The sequence below is a fragment of the Pseudophryne corroboree genome, chromosome 5 (genome assembly GCF_028390025.1).
Source record: "Pseudophryne corroboree isolate aPseCor3 chromosome 5, aPseCor3.hap2, whole genome shotgun sequence".
In the NCBI taxonomy this organism is placed as follows: domain Eukaryota; kingdom Metazoa; phylum Chordata; class Amphibia; order Anura; family Myobatrachidae; genus Pseudophryne; species Pseudophryne corroboree.
In genome coordinates, this window is record NC_086448.1 from 409,237,698 (window position 1) to 409,261,459 (window position 23,762).

The following is a 23,762-nucleotide window of genomic DNA, read 5'->3' on the forward strand; positions in this document are numbered from 1 at the left end:
TCTATCTACCTTCTCCACCTCGTTTTTACTTTTTTCAAGATCACCCCTGATATAGTGTTTCTCCTCGAATTGCTCCATCAGAACCTGCACTTGTGTATCGTAGTCCTCCTTTTTGGAACAGTTCCTTCTTAGTCTTTTCATCTGACCTTTTGGGACATTGGATAGCCATTTGGGGTGGTGGTTACTTTTAAAATTCAAGAAACTATTACAGTCTACATCTTTTCTATATGTTTTGGTTTCAATCTTATTTCCTTCAATAAAGATGGTTAAATCCAGAAAGTTGATATTGGTGTCACTCGCTTCATATGTGAATTCCAGATTGTATGAATTATCATTAATAGTCTTAATGAACTGTTCTAAGCTTTCTTTCGTACCCCTCCAAATGATGAGCACATCGTCTATATATCTTGCCCATAGGGCAAGATATGGAAGATATATGTTATTGTTCCATATATATTCGTTTTCCCACTGGGCAAGAAAGAGATTCGCATATGAGGGTGCAAAATTTGTACCCATAGCGGTCCCTTGAATTTGTTTATAGTAATTGCCCCCATACCAGAAGAAATTGTGTTCGAGTGTGAATTTGATGCCCCCCATGATGAACTCAATTTGATCCTTCTTCATCTCAGATTCGGTCATGATGATTTTCTCAACATTTTTCATTCCTTGATCGTGTTGAATGGATGTATATAAAGACTTCACATCGCACGTGGCTAATAGGCAGTTTTCTTCCCATGTTATTCCATTTAGAATGTCCAGAATATGTACAGTGTCTTTGATATAGCTTCGTTGGGTGTTGACCAGTTTTTTCAAGAAGACATCAATGTAACAGGACAATTGTGAGGTTAGTGACTGGATCCCCGCAACAATCGGTCTTCCTGGGGGAACTTTTTTATCCTTGTGGATTTTGGGTAGATGATAAAACACTGCCACTTTAGGGTATTCAGGATATATGTATTTAAATTCCTCTTTGCTGAGAATACCTTTGATCAATGCTTCTTTTAAAATCTTCTCCAACTTCACCTTATACTCCTCCATTGGTTTTTTTTGTAGTTTTTGATAGGTATGGGTGTCTGTAAGCAACTTGACACACTCTGCATCATATTTATCCTTGTCTAAAATGACAATCCCCCCCCTTTGTCCGCTTCTTTGATGACAATTTTGTCATTTTCTTTGAGATTCTTCAATGCTTTCTTTTCTTTAATGCTTAAATTCCATTTTCCTGCTGTTGTAACTTTTTCTGGAATTTCTTTAATGTCATCTTCTACCAACTTGTCGCGCGTGTACCTAAGCGTGTGTGTCAGGTGTCGCGCGTGTACCTACGCGTGTGCGTCAGGTGTCGCGCGTGTACCTACGAGTGTGTATCAGGTGTCGCGCGTGTACTTACGCGTGTGTGTCAGGTATCGTGCGCGTACCTACGCGTGTGTGTCAGGTGTCGCGCGCGTACCTACGCGTGTGTGTCAGGTGTCGCGCGTGTACCTACGCGTGTGTGACATGTGTCGCGCGCGTACCTACGCGTGTGTGTCAGGTGTCGCGCGCGTACCTACGCGTGTGTGTCAAGTGTCGCGTGCGTACCTACGCGTGTGTGCCAGGTGTCGCGCACGTACGTATGCGTGTGTGCCAGGTGTCGCGGACGTACGCGTGCCTGCCAGGTGTCACGCGCGTACGTACGCATGTGTGTCAGGTGTCACGTGCATACGTACGCGTGTGTGCCAGGTATTGCGCGTGTTCGTACGCGTGTGTGCCAGGTGTCGCGCGTGTTCGTACGTGTGTGTGCCTGGTGTCGCGCATGTTCGTACGCGTGTGTGTCAGGTGTAGCGCGTGTTCGTATGCGTGTGTGTAAGGTGTCGCGCGTGTACGTACGCGTGTGTGTAAGGTGTCGCGCGTGTTCGTATGCATGTGTGTAAGGTGTCGCGCGTGTACGTACGCGTGTGTGTCAGGTGTCGCGCGTGTACGTACGCGTGAGTGTCAGGTGTCGCGCGTGTACGTATGCGTGTGTGTCAGGTGTCACGCGTGTTTGTACGCATGTGTGTCACGCGCGACACCTGACACACACGTGTAGGTACACGCGCGACACCTGACACACACGTCTTGGTACACGCGCAACACCTGACACACACGTGTTGGCACACGCACGACATTTGACACACACGTGTTGGCACACGCGCGACACCTGACACACACGTGTAGGTACAGGCGCGACACCTGACACACACGTGTAGGTACACGCGCGACACCTGACACACACGTGTAGGTACACGCGCGACACCTGACACACGTGTAGGTAAACGCGCGACACCTGACACACACGAGTACGTACACGCGCGGCACCTGACACACACTTGTAGGTACGCGCGCGGCACCTGACACACACGTGTACAGACATGCGCGACACCTTACACACATGCGTACATACACTCGCGACACCTGACACACACACTTGTGTGTGCGTGTGTCAGGTGTCGCGCGTGAACGTACACGTGTGTGTCAGGTGTCGCACGTGTGTCAGGTGTCACACGTACGTACGTACACGCGTGTGTGTGTCTAGGGTCACACGTGTACGTACATGCGGGTGTGTGTGTCTAGTGTCACGCGTGTACGTACACATGTGTGTGTGTGTAAGGTGTCGCGCGTGTACGTACACAAGTGTGTGTGTGTCAGGTGTCGCACGTGTACGTACGCGTGTCAGGTGTCACACGTGTACGTACGCGTGTGTCAGGTGTCGCGCGTGTCTGTACACGTGTGTGTCAGGAGCCGTGCGCGTACCTACACGTGTGTGTCAGGTGCCGCGTGCGTACCTAAACGTGTGTGTCAGGTGTCGCGCGCGCGTGTGTGTCAGGTGTCGCACGCGCGTGTGTGTGTGTCAGGTGTTGCGCGTGTGTGTCAGGTGTCGCGCGTGTACCTACACGTGTGTGTCAGGTGTCGCTCCTGTGTGACAGGTGCCACACGTGTAAGTACACGCGTGTGTGTGTCTAGGGTCACAAGTGTACGTACACGCATGTGTGTGTAAGGTGTCACGCGTGTACGTACACAAGTGTGTGTGTCAGGTGTCGCGCGTGTACGTACGCGTGTGTAAGGTGTCGCGCGTGTCTGTACACGTGTGTGTCAGGTGTCGCGCGCGTACCTACACGTGTGTGTCAGGTGTCGCGCGCGTACCTACATGTCTGTGTCAGGTGTCGCGCACGTACCTACACGTGTGTGTCAGGTGTCGCACATGGGGACTATACGGGGGAGGTGACACGCAGAGCACAGGGCACTGTATGGGAGGTGACACTCAGGGCTCAGAGTACTGTACAGGGGGGGTGACATGCAGGGCGCAGGGGACAGTACAGGAGGAAAGGAACACGCAGTGTGAAGGGGACTGTACTAAAGGGGGTGACACAGAGCGCAAGTGACTGTACTGAAGGGGTTGACACGCAGGGTGCTGACTGTACAGGGGTGGGCGACATGAAGGGCGCAACGGACTGTACGGTGGAGGTGACACACATAGGGCGCAGGGGAATGTACCAGAGGAAAGGGACACGCAGGGCACAGGACTGGGTGAAAGCGACATGCAGGGGACTGTACGGGGGCGACAGGCAGGGTACAGAGTACTGTATGGGTGGGGGGACAACACACAGGGTAGTGTACGGGGGTAGAGTGACATTCAGGACACAGAGGACTGTACATGTAAGGGGGGGGTGTGGCACGCAGGGAACAGTGCAGGGGAAAACGACGTGCAGGGCACAGGACATGGAGAAAGCAACATGCAGGGTGCAGAGGACTGTACTGAAAAGGGGGCCACGCTGGCTGCAGGGAACTGTGTAGGGGGGGACGACACGCAGGGAGCAGGGGACTGTATGGGGAGCGACACCTAGGGTGCAAGGAACTGTATGGGGGGCAACACACAGGGCACAGGGGTAGCCAACACGTAGAGGGCTGTATGGCGAGGCAACACATAGGGACTGTACGAAGGAGCGTAACGCAGGGCGCAGGGGACTTTATGTGGGTAGCGACACGCAAGGAGCAGGGGATTGTACAGAGGATGACACACAGGGAGCAGAGGACTTAATGGGGGCGACATGCAGGGGACTGTACGGGGAGGTGACATGCAGGGCGCAGGGGAGAGTACTGGAGGAAAGCGACATGCAGGGCGCAGAGGTCAGTACCAGGGGAAAGGGACACGCAGGGCGAAGAGGGCGACATGTAGGACGCAGGGGACTGTACTGAAGGGGACGAAACACAGAGCACAGGGGACCGTAGAGGAGGGCGCAGGGGACTGTATGGGGGGCAGCATGCAGGGTGCAAGGGACTGTACTGGGGGGGGTGACATGCAGGGGACTGTACGGGACAACACGCAGGGCATAGGGGACTGTATGGGGAGGTGACACACAGGGCACTGTATGGGTGGGGGAGACGCGCAGGGGACTACCAGGGAGAGCGACATGCAGGAGACTGTTTGGGGGTGCCATACACATGGGGGAGGGGATGACACACAGGGTGCAGGGGGCGATTTGTAACAATCTGGGCAGCACTCACCTGGTGAGAAGGAGCAGGAACAGGCATGGAGGAGTACACCGATGGTCATTCCCTCTTTAGAGTGATCCCAGGAGCGCCCTGTCACCGGCTCTGCTGTAAGCGTTCTTCGACGACTCCTGTCAGCATGCACTGCTTGTATGACTGCAGATCAGTGGTTCTCCTCACACCCCTATATAAAAAATGTTTTATTTATATATATATATATATATATATATATATAAAATCAAATGTGTTTCAGGCGGCACTCACGGCTTGAAGAGAGAACCACAGGAATCAACCTGAACGTGTCAACGTTTCAAAGTTTATAATAAAACTTTTTCGTCAGGACAAGATACATACAAACAGTGACTCACCTATATACCCCGCAGGTCTGTCCGTGGCGGGCCGCGGCCGGCGTCCCGGCTCAGTGAAATGACGTCATCGCTGGTTGCCCGCCTGCAGCGCGTCACGGAGATTCCCAACTGAGGGCAATCAAAAGTGAACAACCTAGAAAGAAAAACCCAAGTGAAAAACAAAATACAATGCATGTGACATGAACATCAACATTAAATAAATGCTGTCACACTGTGCACATTAGAGCATAATGATAACCAATTTGATACAGTACAGTAATATATCATCAAAATTGCGCCTGTAAGGCGGAGATAAAACCAAACGTTGTATACACCTTTCTTTCGGTGTCTATATAAAATAGAGGTCTATCATAAGCTACTAGTGTCACATCACCTGTAAAAAAAACCTCTACAGTATGTGAGCTGACCTACCTATACAGAACAAGTGCTATCTGCATTTGGGAAAAAGAGAATTATTTGTAATATCTCAAAGGACGACATTGCCATCAAAATCAGATGAACCTCAATTGTAACTCACAAACTAAAGTGCAACTGTTATAGGAAACATGAAAGGCCAGAGTGTTCATTCAACCCCCGGGGAGACAAAGTATCAAGGTGAAAAATCCACCTAGCTTCAGCTTTTAACAATAGTAAGCCACGATTACCACCTCGTATCAGTGGGGGGATGTGATCAATGATACAATGTTTCAACACTGCTAATGAGTGCCTGGCATTAAGGAAGCGCCGTGCAACCGGTTGGTCGCTATGACCTGTGGCTAATGCTGCTCTAATGGACACGCGGTGTCCCGCCATTCTTTCCTTGAATGCACATTCGGTCTTCCCCACATAGTGGAGACCGCAAGGGCAGCTTAATAAATAAACCACAAATTTGGTTGAACACGTTACCCGATGTTTAATTTTAAACCGCTTCCCTGTGTATGGGTGGCAAAAGGTGTCCCCAGGAATCATATGGCTGCAGGTGGTACATCCTAAGCACATGAAACATCCGGGTTTGGATGGATTTAAAAAAAATGTCATAGTGGCACTATGTTTCAACGGAAATTGTACATTGGTTTTAACCAAGTGGTCACGGAGATTTTTTTCCCGTTTGTATGCGGGCATAAGACGGGTGTTTGACAATGAGGATAGGTGTTTGTCTGATTGGATGATCGGCCAAATTTTTTTACTGTTGTTAATGGCCTTGCTCTGGGTGTTGAACTTGTTCACCCAAATAAGTCTTTCTTTGGCAGGCTTTTTATTAGATGGACACAACGTTGCATTACGTGGTATCCCTAACACTTTACGTTTAGTGGCCCTTAATTCATGCAATGGATATCCCCTAGCGAGGAATTTAGAAACTAAATGATCCAAAGTGGATTCAATTTTATTCTCATCGCTAACGATCCGTCTGGCGCGTAGCATCAAAGAATAAGGAAGTCCCTTCCGTAAGGGTACTGGATGATGACTAGAGGCCAAAAGTATATTGTTCCTGTCAGTAGGTTTGACAAACAGGTCTGTAACAATTTTACGATCAACAATCTCAATATGGACATCTAATAATCAACCATTCTTGAATGGATATTATATGTGAATTTTACCGGCGAGGGAGACAGGTTATGGTCAGATAAAATTTTCTCCAATGATTCTTGTGATCCTGTCCAAAACAGCAATAAATCATCTATATAACGAAAATAAACCAACATTTTTGAACTAATCTCAGTTTTTGAAAAAAAATAAATCATCTTCTACCTGAAGCATAAAAGCATTTGCAAAAGATGGTGAAACGTTGCTCCCCATGGAGCAACCCTGGAGCTGTAAATAATAATTGCCATTAAACAGAAAATAATTACGTTGTAATGTAAGTTGTAGCAGTTGTAAGAATAACTCAACATCAGGTCCCTCATAATTGGTATTGTCGATAATGAGAGATCTCACCGCCTGTAACCCCTCTGTATGAGGGATGCAGGTGTAGAGATTACACACATCGATCGTAGCCAATAAACAGCCTTCAGGTACAAGATCCATAGCACATAAGCTGTTAAGTAATGTGGTACTGTCCTTTAAACATGTCGTTCTTGCCTGGATGCTTGGTTGTAACCAATAGTCCAGATATATGGAAATGTTCTGGAATAACGACCCCCGTGCTGATATAATGGGGCGGGCTGGAGGGAACAAACTGTCCTTATGTGGGAAGTGAATATAAGATGGGTGTTATTGGAAATGAAGTGATTAATGCATCATATGCTGTTTTGTGAAGCCTGTTCTCCTCTAAGGCAACTTTCAAAATGGTATCAAGTTCTTCTTTGAACTGAATCGTGGGGTCCGAAGAGAGTTTTAAATAGGTACTTGTATCTGCAAGTAACCGGTAAAGTTCTCTAATGTAATCTGAAGTGTTTTGGACCACTATGGCCCCGCCCTTGTCCGCCGGACGAATCACCACATCCTCATATTTGGACATCTGTATGAGGGCTTCCCACTCTGTTTTGGAAAGATTAGAATATACTCCATAATTGCCTTTAGTACTCTTGACTACTTGATGGTCAACTGTCGTGCAGAATGTTTTGATCGCCTGATTTTGAGATGGCGGATCAAATTTAGACTTGCTTTTTAACATCGGTGGAATCACCAAGGTCGCCTTTTCAGTAGATAGCTGCGCATTAAAGTGTTCTCTGAGTTTTAGCTGCCGTTCCAATTTAAAACGTTCTACCTGCTATTCAAATGGGTTTAATTTGTTAGTAGGGACAAAGTTAAGACCTAAGGAAAGAATCTTATTTTCCACAGGTGAAAACACACGATCCGAGAGGTTAAAAACTATTTCCGTTTGGCATACAGACGCTTCTTTGCGTTTTTCCCTTTGCCCTTGGCCGCCCCTCTTTGAGTAGCGCCGTCCGGATCTGCGATTTGTGCTCTGGTGAGAACGCAACACTCAGGGCACAGGGGACTGTACTGAAGGGGGCAACAAGCAAGCAGGGGACTGGACGGGGGCGGCACGCAGGCACGGGACTGGACGGGGGATCGACTCTCAGGGGATCAGTACTAAATCCCGCTGGATGGGAGCCCGGCGGTCGAAATACTGACGCCGGAATCCCGAACACAGAATCCCGACAGGGGTGGCGAGCGGAGCCGGACACACAGCGGGAGGAGGGAGGAGTGGCCGGACACACAGTGGCGGGGAGGTTGGCCGGGCACACAACGGGAGAGATGGGGAGGGAGGGGAGGGGGGCCGGACACACAGCGGCAGGGGGCGGTGGCCGGACACACAACGGGAGAGGAGATGAGGGAGGGGGTGGCCGGACATCTCTTTAGAGTATCCCCTTAATTGATGTTTTAATTGGTAAATTAGTAGTAAGGGGATACTCTAAAGAGATGTTATTACAGACTAAAGAAAGAGTCTTAAAGATAGACCGCACCTCACTGCTAAAAAAAAAAAAAAAAATTAAAGAGAGAAGCAAAAAGATACCCATAGTCAATCGGTTTAATACACAAGCAAGAGAGGTAAACTCGATTATTAAGGATAATTGGCATGTTATCAAATCAGATCCACAATTACCATTTAAAGATGCGGACCCTATGCCATGTTATACATGTGGACAAAACCTTAGAGATCTATTAGTACATGCAGACATAGGCAATTGTGACCAGGATAAACCAACACATTTTCTTTCTAAGAAAAGCTTTGGTTGTTTCAAATGCGGTTGTACAACTTGTAGTTTCCTAATACCGGGGGATTCTTTTTACCATCCCCACACAGGTAAAAAATTCACAATACGTCACCATCTTACCTGTAATTCTAGTTATGTGGTTTATCAAATAATCTGCCCCTGTGGTCTTTCGTATATAGGAAAGACCCAGGGAAGATTTAAAGACCGCATGGCGATGCATAGGTCTGCTATTAGGGCTGCACTGGCAAGCGATAAAAAATCGGAGCAGCCAGTGGCCCGTCACTTTGCAGATTTAAAACATTCTATTGCAAGCATACGATATCGCATGATCGATTGGGTTAAGAAACCAATTAGAGGTGGGGACCGGAATCGGTTATTGTTACAACCAGAGGTTCAATGGATCCATCGTTTAGATGTGTTAGCCCCTCGGGGGTTAAATGAATATCTGAGCTATAGTTGTTTTGGACAAAAGTTTTCTTAAATGTATATGGAGCTTATACATGTTGGATAGATGTCTTGTTACATTATTATAAGCATGATTATATTTTTTAGAACCGTTGTTACATGTTTACTTGTTGCTATGGTGATGGGTGTCACTTGAAAATGAGGTCATCAAGGTCCGCCGGAAAGGAGGAGGTTTACCTCGGCTCCAGGTGCAGCATGAATCACGGGTGTATAGGTATATAAGGTATGTAATTTGCTTTTTTGAACTTTATAAACCTGACGATAGTGCTTGCGCGCACTGAAACGTTGTTTAAATTCAACTGGTTTCCAGAGTCTTTGTTTCAGCAAGCTGAGTGCCGCACGGTGGTAAATATATTATTGTACAAGCAGTACATGTGAGGGCACCAGCGCAGCAGTTTATTTATCGAGGAGTGCCGGACCGATGCTTTATTTATATATATATATATATATATATATATATATACAGGTTGAGTATCCCATATCCAAATATTCCGAAATACGGAATATTCCGAAATACAGACTTTTTTGAGTGAGAGTGAGATAGTGAAATCTTTGTTTTCTGTGGCTCAATGTACTCAAACTTTGTTTAATACACAAAGTTATTAAAAATATTGTATTAAATGAACTTCAGGCTGTGTGTATAAGGTGTATATGAAACATAAATGAATTGTGTGAATGTACACACACTTTTTTTAGTGCACAAAGTTATTAAAAATATTGGCTAAAATTACCTTCAAACTGTGTGTATAAGGTGTGTATGAAACATAAATGCATTCTGTGCTTAGACATGGGTCCCATCGCCATGATATCTCATTATGGTATGCAATTATTCCAAAATACGGAAAAATCCGATATCCAAAATACCTCTGGTCCCAAGCGTTTTGGATAAGGGATACTCAACCTGTATATATATATATATATATATATACAGTGGGGCAAAAAAGTATGTGGACAGTCACCGATTGTGCTAGTTGACCCACTTAAAAAGATGAGAGAGGTCTGTAATTTCCATCATAGGTACACTTCAACTGTGAGAGACAGAATCTGAAACCCCCCCCCCAGGAAATCACATTGTATGATTTTTAAACAATTTACTTGTATATTCTTGCGGAAAATACATTTTTGGACACCTACCAAGCAGCAAGATTTCTGGCTCTCACAGACTTGTTACTTAAGAAGCTCTTCTATCCTCCACTCGTTACCTGTATTAATGGCACCTGTTTGATCTGGTTATCTCTATAAAAGACACCTGTCCACACCCTTAAACTGTCCAAACTGCTACCTCTCCACCATGGCCAAGACCAGAGAGCTGTCTAAGGACACCAGGAACAAAATTGTAGAGCTGCACAGGCTGGGATGAGCTACTCGACAATAGGCTAGAAGCTTGGTGAGAAGAGATCAACTGTTGGCGCAATTATTAAAAAATGGAAGAATTACAAGATCACTGACAATCTCCCTCGACCTGGGGCTCCATGTAAGATCTCACCTCGTGGGGTATCAATGATCTTGAGAACGGTGAGGAATCAGCCCAGAACTACACACAGGGACCTGGTCAATGACCTCAAGAGAGCTGGAACCACAATCACAAAGGTTACCATTAGTAACACAGTACATTGTCATGGATTGAAATCCTGCAGCACCCGAAAGGTCCCTCTGCTTAAGCCATAACATGTCCATGCCCGTCTAAAGTTTGCGAGTAACCATCTCGATGATCCAGAGGAGGATTAGGAGAATGTAATGTGGTCAGATGAGAGCAAAAGCGAACTTTTTGGTATAAACTCCACTCGTCGTGTTTGGAGGGAGAAGAATGATGAATGGCATCCCAAGAACACCATACCCACTGTGAAGCATGGGGGTGGAAGCATCATGCTTTGGGGCTGCTTTTCTGCAAAGGGGACAGGACAACTGATCCATATTAAGGAGCGGATGAATTGGGCCATGTATTGTGAGATTTTGGGCAAAAACCTCCTTCCCTCAGTAAGAGCATTGAAGATGGAACGTTGCTGGGTCTTCCAGCATGACAATGACCCGAAACACACCGCCCGGGCAACTAAGGAGTGGCTCCGTAAGAAGCATTTCAAGGTCCTGGAGTGGCCTAGCCAGTCTCCAGACCTCAACCCAATAGAAAATCTGTGGAGGGAGTTGAAAGTCTGTGTTGCCCAGCAACAGCCCCAAAACAGGACAGATCGAGAGAAGATCTGCATGGAAGAGTGGGCCAAAATACCTGCTACAGTGTGTGGAAACCTGGTCAAGAACTACAGGAAACGTTTGACCTCTGTAATTGCCAACCGAGGTTATATTACAAAGTACTGAGTTAAACATTTTGATTTTCCAAATATCTATTTTCCACAAGAATATACAAATAAATTGTTTCAAAATCATACAATGTGATTTCCTAGGTTTTTTTTTTCAGATTCTGTCTCTCGCAGTTGAAGTGTTCCTATGATGGAAATTACAGACCTCTCTCATCTTTTTAAGTGGGTCAACTTGCACAATCGGTGGCTGGCCAAATACTTTTTTGCCCCACTGTATGTATAAATATATATATATATATATATATATATATATATATACCAAATGTATATCCAGACCATTGATCCAGAATAGAGGGCACTCACCAGTCCAGCTTCAATAAAAAAGTTTTATTGGTACATCAGAATCAACTCATAGTGTTGAAGCTGGACTGGTGAGTGCCCTCTATTCTGGATCTATGGTCTGGATATACATTTGGTATATGTGGATGTCCGTATTTGGGCTTTCTTGAGGAGCACCCCGATGGTGACTATTAACTGCTGTGAGTGCGGACATTACAAATCGATATATATATATATATATATATATATATGGAAAAAGAGATAATACTGCGCCACTTGTGTTGATACCAATGATAAATAACCATAAATATATAATATAACCTTATATATACAATAGTACTGACACTCCCTAGGACCTATAGGGCGTCTGCTTGCCCCCCAAAAAACAGGGATGGTGGTTCCCTGTAACATGAATTTAGTAACACACACTGAATACATTCATTGTTATTGTAAATAAAACAATAATGGAACAACATCATGTCTTAGCTGGAATGTTTAAAATTAACAGGAAAGTGAGCAATATATAGTAACATAGTAACATAGTATCTAAGGTTGAAAAAAGACAATTGTCCATCGAGTTCAACCTATTTGTGGTCTCCTATGCACGATTATTTTGTATAAATTTTGACTGAAGTTGATGACTGCCGTTACGTTTTACCCCTCTTTTTAATAATAACCATAGTGCGTGACTATGCCCCGAAACCCTGGATATCCTTATCCATTAGGAATTTATCTAACCCATTCTTAAAGGTGTTGACTGAGTCGGCCATTACAACTCCCTCAGGCAGGGAATTCCAAACACGTATCGTCCTTACCGTAAAAAAGCCTTTACGCCGTATTGTGCGGAATCTCTCCTCTAACCTGAGCGAGTGTCCACGAGTTCTCTGTGTTGATCTAACCAAAAACAGGTCCTGCGCAAGATCTGTATATTGTCCCCTTATATATTTGTAAATGTTGATCATGTTCCCTCTTAATCTCCTCTTTTCCAGTGTAAACATGTCTAGTCTTGCAAGCCTTTCCTCATATTCCAGCGTCTCCATTCGCTTAATTAGTTTGGTCGCCTGCCTTTGAACCTTTTCTAGCTCCAGGATATCCTTTTTGTAGTAAGGTGCCCAGAATTGTACACAGTATTCAAGGTGTGGCCTTACAAGTTAGTTATATAACGGGAGTATAATACTCTCGTCCCTAGCATCAATTCCCAGTTTTATGCATGCTAATATCTTATTAGCCTTCTTTGCTGCAGTCCTACTTTGGGTACTACTGCTTAGTTTGCTATCTATGAGGACACCTAAGTCCTTTTCCAGTACAGAATCCCCTAATTTTACCCCATTTAGTAGGTAGGTGTTATTTTTGTTCTTGTTACCACAGTGCATTACCTTATACTTGTCTGTATTGAAGCGCATTCTCCATTTTGCTGCCCAAGCTTCTAATTTAACTAAGTCGTTCTGAAGCGACTCAGCATCCCCCTCCACATTTATAACTTTACACAATTTGGTATCATCTGCAAAAATTGACACCATGCTCTCTAGACCTTCTGTTAGGTCGTTAATGAAAATATTGAACAACAGTGGTCCTAATACTGAGCCTTGTGGCACACCACTTAGCACTTCAGTCCAAGTTGAAAAAGATCCATTAACCACAACGCGCTGCTCCCTATTATCTAACCAGTTTTTGACCCAAGTGCATATTCTGCTTCCTAGCCCTGATTCTTGTAGCTTGTAGATAAGTCTCATGTGTGGTACAGTGTCAAATGCTTTGGCAAAATCTAAAAAGATTACATCCACCTCTTTACCCTGATCTAGGTTTGCGCTTACTGTTTCATAAAAGCCAAGTAAGTTGGTTTGACAGGATCTGTCCTTCATAAACCCATGTTGATTCCTTTTAATGACCTTATTGACTTCAAGGAACTTCTGAATACTATCTCTTAGAATACCTTCCAATACTTTCCCCACTATAGATGTAAGACTAACTGGTCTATAATTACCTGGTTCAGCTTTACTTCCCTTTTTGAATATAGGCACTACTTCCGCTATATGCTAGTCTTTGGGAACCATACCTGATATTACTGAATCCTTAAAGATCAAAAATAGCGGTTTTGCAAGTTCAGAGTGAAGCTCTATTAGAACCCTTGGGTGAATACCATCGGAACCTGGTGATTTATTAATCTTTAAATGTTTTAATCGGTCACAGACTACTTCCTCGCTTAAATAAGTACCTATCAGTGGGATATTCTCATTATTGAGATTATGTGTTAGTCCCTGAATTGGGTCCTCTCTAGTAAACACTGTTGAAAAAAACTAATTTAGTGTGTACGCAATGTCATTACCATTTTTGCTTAAGACTCCCAACTTGTCTTTTAAAGGGCCTACACTCTCCTTCTTTAATCTCTTGCTATTAATGTATTGAAAGAATTTTTGGGGGATTCGCTTTGCTTTCCTTTGCTAGTAGTTTTTCAGTTTCTACTTTAGCCGCTCTTATTTCCTTTTTGCAAATTTTGTTACATTCCTTATAGTGCTGAAATGACTCTGCTTCCCCGTCAGATTTGTATTTTTTAAATGCTCGCCTTTTCTTGCCCATAAATTCCTTTATCTTTTTGTTAAGCCACATCAGTTTATGATTTTTATTCCTTTTTTTGCTGCTCGTAGGAATAAATTTGAGTGTATTTTTAGCTAGCAGGAATTTTAGTACCTCCCATTTCTCCGTAGTATTTTTTCCTAAAAACAAACCTTCCCATTCAATATCCCTGAAAAATATCCTCATCTTTTCAAAATTCGCTTTGCTAAAGTTTAGAGTCCTAGTTGAGCCAGTATAGGGCTGTTTATGAAAACTGATATTGAATGTGACCATATTGTGGTCGCTGTTTCCTATGGGTTCCCCTACTATAATACCTGATACCAAATCCCCATTGTTTGTTAATACCAGGTCTAAGATTGCATTGTACCTAGTTGGTTCCTCAATTAGTTGAACTAAGTAGTTATCATATGTGTTTAAAAACATATTGCCCCTAGCAGTATCACATGAATCGTTTTTCCAGTTTATCTCTGGATAGTTAAAATCTCCCATCACTACTATGTCTCCTACTCCTGCTGCTCTTTCAATTTGCTTTAGTAACAATTCCTCATCAGATACGTTGATACCAGGCGGCCTATAGCATACACCCAATACTAACTTTTTTATTCCTTTTTCCCCACATGCAATTTCTACCCATAATGTCTTGACAGTGTCAACAGTCCCCTCCTGAATATCTTCCCGTATATCAGGTTTTAAAAATGGCTTTATGTAAAGACACACCCCTCCACCCTTTTAATTTAGTCTATCTCTCCTAAACAGTGTATAGCCCTCTAGATTGACTGTCCAATCATGAGATTCGTCCCACCAAGTTTCAGTAATGCCTATAATATCATACTGTTTGCTTGCTGCAAGTATTTCTAGTTCGCCCTTCTACCAGTAATGTTTCTAGCCTTTACATACATACAACTAAGATAAGTATTTTCCCTTGCGTTAGGGACATCTTTCACCTTGTGTAGCAATGATGACCTGTAATCGTCATTGGTTAGCGCTTTGGTAAAATCTCTTTTAGTACCCATGTTACTAACCTTACCGCCTGCTCTTACCCTCCCCCCAACTTCTCCCCATTTCGTTTACTACCGCCATCCCCACTATTCTCACTGCATGACCCGTAGTTTCTAACTAAACCCTCCCCCCAGGCTCCTAGTTTAAAATCTCCTCCAACCTTCTAACCATCCTTCCCCCCAGCACCGCTGCCCCCTCCTCAGTAAGGTGCAATCAGTCAGGACAAAAGAGATGGCACCTGACTGAGAAGTCCGCCCAGTGTTCCAGGAACACAAACCCCTCTTTCCTGCACCAATCCCTAAGCCACACATTTACCTCCCTAATTTCCCTCTGCCTCCCTGGACTAGCGCGTGGTATGGGTAATATTTCTGAGAATATTACCTTAGATGTCCTTGCCTTAAGTTTCTTTCCTAAGTCCCTATAGTCTTTCTTAAGGACATCCCACCTTCCGCTAACTTTGTATCAGGTATGGTTCCCAAAGACTGGTGTATAGCGGAAGTAGTGCCTATATTCAAAAAGGGAAGTAAAGCTGAACCAGGTAATTATAGACCAGTTAGTCTTACATCTATAGTGGGGAAAGTATTGGAAGGTATTCTAAGAGATAGTATTCCGAAGTTCCTTGAAGTCAATAAGGTCATTAAGGTCACCAAGACCGCCGGGTCTTTCCCAGCCCCTCCCAACAATTTATCTACCCGGTCCGCGATGTGCCGTACCCGAGCACCCGGGAGACAACAGACTGTACGGCGATCACGGTCCCGGTAGCAGATTGCCCTATCTGCCTTCCTGATGATAGAATCCCCTACCACCACCATCTGACTAGGTACCTCACTATCTTTTATCCCAACTGCGCCAGAGGGACCGCTCCTCTGGATGCTAGAGGGAGCAGTCTCCTCCGGCACCGTCATTTCTTTACTATCGTCCTCCGATTCCTCGTCCAGTTGGGCAAATTTGTTCGGGTTTGATAGTTCGGAGATGTCGAGCCTCCCCCTTTTTTTCTTCCTTCTAACTGTGACCCAGCTGGCTACCTGATCATCATCCTATTCTACCAGTGACCCCTCCCACAACTCCTCCACCATTCTGTCTAAACTTCGCTCGAGATTGTGAATCTCCCTCAGTTGCGTAACGGTTTGCTCTAGATCAGTTACCTGGGCTTCCAGGGCAACCGTTCGCACACACCTCGTGCAGATGTAATCACACTGGCGCGTTAGCTCCAGGGGTGCATACATCTTGCACGATATGCACTGAGTGAGGTCCCCAATCACAGCTCCTCCCATATTGTTTGTAAGGTCTAACTCCCTGTTACTCTCAAAGAAAAAGAAGCAAAAAGAAAAAGTAGAAGACAAACAATCTCACTTATACAATAATTAATCTGGCTTATACTTATCTATCTTTGTGCGGTTCTTGGTCCTTCACTTTTATGCAGCCGTAGTACTCTCTCCTGCGGCACTGATAATCCATTTAGCAGTTGCAGTTGTTCCAGCTCACTGCACCTTCTTTTCACTCGGCTTACAGCTCCTTTTGCTGTTACCAACTCACATACACTTACAAATCCAAGCAACACTTTAAAATACAAGCCCTTACAATGAGCCAAAGCCCTTACAATGAAAGGGAAATATAGATGCTGGAGGTTTACATCCAATTCTTAGTAAAACATACCTTGATTTTTAATAAAGCCTACGTATGTTGGTGTACATCTTAGGGGAGATTCTAAGATTGATTAACAATCAGAAGGACAGACTTTTTATTTACAGCAATAACCAATGCTCCTTATTGGAATGATATCTCCATAATTCATTTAGGGGTCTATTCATGAAGCAGTGAAAAGTGTGAAGAAGTGAGCATGTGTAGAAGTTGCTCATGGCAACCAATCTGCTGCGCCATACAATTGTACAGTATGCAAATTATTAATGTTACTTAAATGCTGATTGGTTGCCATGGGCAACTTCTCCACTGGCTCACTTCTCCACACTTTTCACTGCTTCATGAACAGACCCCTTAGAACCAGTTTAGTCCATTAGAGGACAAGTCTCTTACCCAGACTTCTAATTGGGCCTGCAACCTTGGGTATAGGTTCAGACGTAGAGTATATAGTTCTTTTGTAATAAACTAGTGATCTATCAAGATGGGATGTAGTTATGTGGCTGGCGGCCAGGTCCCTCTACATCCTGAATGCTTACAATACCGACATTCAGTATGCAGACTAGCAGGGACTATTCCCACTTGTGGGTGTCCACGACACCCATCGGGTGGGAATAGAACCTGTAGCTTGCTGCGCTCGCCAACAAGACCGCAAGGGGCTTATTGCACTCGCCCCCACACCGGCATACTGCCGCCAGGATCTCACCGTTGGTATGCTGAACGCCGGTCTCCTGGGAGTATTATTCACCCAGAACCCCCAGCGTATTCTTTTAGATCTATGGTATTCCGATAAGAACTGACCATGGAGCATAAGTTCAGTCTCTATCCTATATTCACAATCAGGCCATACTCACATCTTCCAAGGGGATTTCAACTGCTGGGGTGTCCACACAATACCCAATAGGGGTATTCAAACATAGAAAAACAAACATGGGGGCACTCTCCAGACTATTGTAGCAGATTAAATAGTGATTTTAATTTTGATTAAGGCATACTCAACTTATTGTCCTAAACATTTTCGGTCCTACCAGGAAATCTCCTTGGAAGATGTGAGTGTGGCCTAATTGTGAATATTTATGAAAGTGGATCCCGTTATTTAGAACTATTTTCTGGTCTGACACCCATCCATGCCTTTGAATTAAAAATATTTTTTTCTTTTCCCCCCTTTCCAGTCAGTTTGAGTTGGTCTACCTTGTGGTGAAACATATGGTTTTAACTTTTACAATTTCGTTTTGGAAGTGTATTGGTCCTTTTTCCACTTACTGTTTTATATCTTCATGTGTTGTGTTTTTGTCTATCACATTTTGTCACAATCACCATCATTTACCCTATGGGATTGTGATCTTTTATTATTTTATTATTATTATTATTATTATTATTAGCAGTTATTTATATAGTGCTCACATATTCCGCAGAGCTTTACAGAAAATATTTGGCCATTCACATCAGTCCCTGCCCCAGTGGAGCTTACAATCTATATCCCCTATCACATGTACACACAGACACATTCACGCTAGTGTTAATTTTGTTGGGAGCCAATTAACCTACCAATATATTTTTGGATTGTGGGAGGAAACCGGAGTACCCGGAGGAGACCCACGCAAGTACGGGGAGAATATATAAACTTTCTTTGCAACTAAATTTTAGTGTGACATCTCACTCTTTGTAGAACTGTGATCGTGTAGACACTAGAGGTATCAGCGCTCTTGAGTGTTGAATAAGCTGTCGGTAGTGAAGTGGAATCGACAGTACATATGTCTCAGGGTGGTATTGTAGGCTTTCATGAAGGGCTCTTGTCTCTAGTTGAAAATGAGGTGGTGTCACTCACTGATGATGATGCAGAAAAAGTGTGTTTTAATCACTTTGAGTTCACCAGTTTACCTGTGGAGAAGTCAGTGGATCTATATAAATAGAATTTTGTGATTAAAGAGTAGAGAAACTGAATTTTTGGTCAGTTCTTATCAGAATACCATATATGTAAAAGAATATCCCAGGGGTTCTGGGTGAATAATGCTCCCACCATTGGTAGAACGAATGCTGCATTTTGCAGTAAGTGGTGTGGAGTTCTCAATAAATTTTCTTTAGATCTCATTCTATTGGTAATAGAGGAGGTAGGCAATGAGTTGGTTAAAATTTGTGACAAAATTACTAAGTTAGAAAAAGCCCATCTTCCGTCTCTAAAAAATTATAAGTCTGATACTGTAAGTGGTGCAAAAAATTACAGTCTCAATTAGACACATTTAGAGATGATCTGGTGACTTTAAGGTGGAAGAAACTACAGGCAGTCAATCATTATCATACTACTAACTAGGTATATAGCTGGTTATTCGGTAATGCGGGTAATATCAAGCGCTTAAGTTCGTTCAGGACCTTTAGATCCAGAGTTCCTTATACAGCTGATTCATCTACAGTATGTCACAGTCAGCATCTGATTCTGAAACATTTGCCCCACTCCCCCCAAGTTTTTTAGGCCAAGGAACCAAGGTACCCCTAAAGGCCCGTACACACTGGTCGATATATCGGCCATTCTCTTGAACGGCCGATATATCGCGGGTCCTTCGGCAAGTGTGTACGGCCGATACATCTGTGAACTCTGTCGTTCACAGACGTATCGCGTCGGCAGGGCCGAAACTAGGATTTTTGTCACCCGGGGCAAGGTAGTCATTTGACCCCCCCCCCCCCCCGCAAAAAAAATAAAATTCTTTTATAATAAATAAATAAAAATAATAAAAAAAAAATTAAAATAAATAAATAAATGAATACAAATATTTGCGGCAGGAAAAAGTGTCCCCATTTTACACATTGCGGCAGACAGGTGACCCCATTTTACACATTGCGGCAGGAAAAAGTGTTCCCATTTTACACATTGCGGCTGGCACGTGTCCCCATTTTACACAGTACGCTGGCAAGTGTCCCCATTTTACACATTGCGGCAGGAAAGTGTCCCCATTTTACACATTGCGGCAGGAAAAAGTGTCACCATTTTACACATTGCGGCAGGAAAAAGTGTCCCCATTTTACACATTGCGGCAGGCACAGGTCCCCATTTTACACATTGCGGCAGGAAAAAGTGTCCCCATTTTACACATTGCGGCAGGCACAGGTCCCCATTTTACACAGTACGCTGGCAAGTGTCCCCATTTTACACATTGCGGCAAGCACAGGTCCCCATTTTACACAGTACGCTGGCAAGTGTCCCCATTTTACACATTGCGGCAGGCACAGGTCCCCATTTTACACAGTACGCTGGCAAGTGTCCCCATTTTACACATTGCGGCAGGAAAAAGCGTCCCCATTTTACACATTGCGGCAGGCACAGGTCCCCATTTTACACATTGCGGCAGGTGGTGGAGGGAGAAAGAGAGAGAGAGAGAGAGGAAGGGAGAGGGGCTGACTTACATTTGAAGCGGTTCTCGCCGCTCTTCAGCCGCCTCTCCCTCCTCGTCCTGTCTGCGCGGCTCCCCCTTCTCCCTCCTCCGGCGGGGTTTCGTGGAATGACGCGTTTGCGCCGTGACGTCACGACGCAATCGCGTCATTCCGCGAAACCCCCCCCCCGAGCTGTGCACTCGGGAGAAGGGGGTTTCAAAGTCTATAAAAGTGCCGCGGCGGGTGTTAGGGGGTCTCGGCGCCCCCTCCAATCCGGCGCCCAGATCGCCTGCCCCCCTAGCCCCCCCCTAGTTTCGGCCCTGGCGTCGGCCGCGCAGCACAGCCGACGGGCAATATCGATATATTGGCGCGTCACTGTGTGTGTACGGGGCGGTCGGCCGACCGCCCGCACACATGCTGCGGCGGCCGGCGGTGATTGACAGCTGAACTGGGCGGGCGTGTGTACACGCCCGCCCAGTTCATGACGTCAGTCCCCGACGGATCGGGCAGTGTGTATGCACAACACACTGCCCGATCCATCCATAGATATATCTGCAGATCAATTGATCTGCAGATATATCTATTAGTGTGTACCCACCTTTAGTGGCATCCCTAGAGACCACATAGGCCCCACCAGAGGTGAGAAAGGCACAAGGAGAAGGGGACTGAGGAGAAGGAGTTGAGTAATATATTTAACTTTTCTGATCATATCCTCACTACAGGAGAAATTAGTGAGGATATGATGAAAGGGTTGTCCCTATGAGTAAAGGGTTGTCTTTTGTGCCCACTTTTAGACATGAGGAGTTCAACCTAGCTGTTGATCATTTTAAATTTGGCAGGAAAATTCGCCTAAAGGAATATTTTATGGATAAGTCTATCAACACTCTACGTGATGTGATTAACACATCTATATTAACTAAACCACAAACTAACAATGCTAGTGTACATACTTTTTTCAAAATGAAAGACCAGGATTTTAACGCTGACACCTCTAATACTCAATTCAGCAATTTGACACCTGATCAGAGACAGGCTCTCGATCCTTATGTGACAATGTGAAGACTGTCATCTGCCTTGCAGTAAGGGCAGGGCAATTGCTATACAGAACTCTACTGATGAGGACAGGAAGATCAGACAACAACTTGCTGATACCTCTACTTACACTAGATGTTTTTCTAATCCTATGCCTATGATTAAGAGGAAGGGGGACATTTTAGTTGACCTGGCTGTGAGTAACGGTTGGCTGACTGATCAGATATTGCATTTTTTGAAAGTTGATTATCCAGTTTATCCTCTGATTTATACCTGCCGAAAGTTCCTAAGACTTTATTTGACCCCTCTGGCAGGCCAGTCATCTCTGTCAGGGGGTCACTACCACAGTCTTTGGCTGTATTTGTGGATAGCCTCCTTCAGGAATGAATCCCTGTCATACCTAGCTACTTCAAAGACACAGGTGATTTTTTTGAAAAATTCATAGTGATGGGCGATATCCCTGAAAGGGTGCTACTAGGGACACTTGAGGCTAAATGTACAGTAATAGGGTGTGATTTCGGAAAAAGTGCGATTTTTACAGCAAATTTGCACATTTTCTGAAAATCGCAACTGTAATAGGTTTTTTTTGGGTCAAAATTGCAAGTTTTTTTAACATATACCAAAAATTGCAAGTGCAAAATCGCATTCCAGATGTTTTCCTATTGAAAACAATTAAAACTGCAAATGTAATAGGGTGCAATTTGTAGAATCCTTACCAAAAATTGCAAACAAATAGACCAGGTTGCCATTGGCGATTTTGAAGGTAAACATCATAAAAAAACACATCTGACACAAATTTTCACAGGAAAAACCCCTAATCTCCAATTAACAACCTATATATATGGCTGGTGAGGTGACACACTGGGACACAGAAACACGTGGTGACCAGAAGCGGAAGTAACTTGTGCAGACACAGATGGAGCTGGGAACAAGGGGCAAAGAGACGTGAGTGGGGAGCCGGGATCGAGGTGCGGCGGAGCCAGAATGTGAGCCGGGACAGATCCGGAATTCCCTAAAGCATGGCTGTGTGAGGGACGGTGGTACTGGGAGACTGAGCCTGAACTGCAGCAGCCTTCATCAGCAGGTTGACCCACAGAAAAGAGAAGGAAAGAGGTTCCGCAGGAGAGGGCCTCCACAGATATGTATTAGCTGGACTACCTACTTTGCTTTATTGTGTAAGTTAAATGTTTTCTTTTCTCTCTCCAATTGTCCTTGATTGACTGTATTACCAATTACTATTCTATTGTGATTTTTGTTTCTCTTCACAGCTAGGCCATAGTGCAGTTTCGTATTGCATAGTTTGTATTATTTTTCTGAGGCTAACAGGGAGTTAGAGTTTTCAAACATTATGGGTGGGGCCATGATTAGGAATCTCACTCAGTGAGTGTCATGCAAGATGTATGTACACCTGGAGCAACCGTCCCAGTGTGAATACATTTGCGTGAGGTGTGTGCTGGAAACCCAGGTAACTGATCTAGAGAAAGCCGTCACAAGACTAAGAGATATTCACAATCTCAAGCAAGGCTTAGTTAGAATTGTTTAGGAGTTGTAGGGGGATTCACCGGTAGATGAGGACGAAAAGGTAGCCAGCTGGGTCACAGTTAGAAGGAAGAAGAAAAAGAGGGGGAGACAGGACATCTCTGAACTTCCAAACCCCAACAAATTTGCCTGATTGGATGAAATTTCTGTGGATGGCAGTGAAGAAATGATGGAGCTGGAGGAGACTGTTCTCTCTAGCAACCAGAGGAGCGGTCCCTCCGGCACAGATGGGATAAAAGAAAGAGAGGTACCTAGTCAGATGGTGGTGGTAGGGGATTCTATTATCAGGAAGACAGACAGTGCAATCTGCAACCGGGACCGTGATTGCTATACAGTCTGTTGTTTCTCGGGTGCACAGGTATGACACATTGTGGACCAGGTAGAAAGATTGTTGAGAGGGGCTGGGAACAACCCGGCTGTCTTGGTGCACGTTGACACCAATGACAGTTAGTGGCAGGTGGGATGTCCTTAAGAAAGATTATAGGGACTTAGGCCAGAAACTTAAGGGAAGGACATCTAGGGTAATATTCTCCAAAATATTCCCTGTGCTACACGCTAGCCCAGGGAGACAGAGGGAGATTAGGGAGGTAAATGTGTTGCTTGGAGACTGGTGTAGGAAAGAGTTGTTTGTGTTCCTAGAACACTGGGCAGACTTCTCAGTCAGATGTCATCTTTTTTGTTGCAATGGGTTGCACCTGAAAGAGGAGGGGTCAGTAGTGCTGGGGGGAAGAATGGTTAGAAGGCTGGAGGATATTTTAAACTAGGTGCCTAGGGGGAGGGTATAGCTAGAAATTTCAGGTCAAGCAGTGAGAATAATAAAGATGGAGGTAGTGAGCTGAATGTGTGTGGAGAAGGGCTGGGGGGAGGGGGAAGAACAGCCGGCATGGGTATTGCCAAGGGTATTACAAAAACACTTATTTATGATGAATGCGGATCACCAATAATAAGAAAATTATGTTCCTACCATAAGAGCGAACACTTCTCTTAACTGTATGTATGTAAATGCTAGAAGCCTTACAGGAAAAAAGGGTGAACTAGAAATC

At 44.6% G+C, this 23,762-nt stretch overlaps 1 long non-coding RNA gene across 2 annotated transcripts in view; it reads right to left on the reverse strand.

Moving 5' to 3' along the window:
* The window catches only part of LOC134927796 (uncharacterized), a 54,766-nt gene that overhangs the window by 8,052 nt on the left and 22,952 nt on the right, over positions 1–23,762 (reverse strand). Inside the window, exons 2-3 of one of the 2 annotated variants that reach the window (XR_010177734.1) lie at positions 4,872–5,004; positions 4,519–4,687 (exon numbers count right to left, since the gene is read on the reverse strand). This is a non-coding gene — a long non-coding RNA (uncharacterized LOC134927796). The remainder of the gene's footprint in view (positions 1–4,518; positions 4,688–4,871; positions 5,005–23,762) is intronic. The other variant, XR_010177733.1, reaches the window with a different exon arrangement.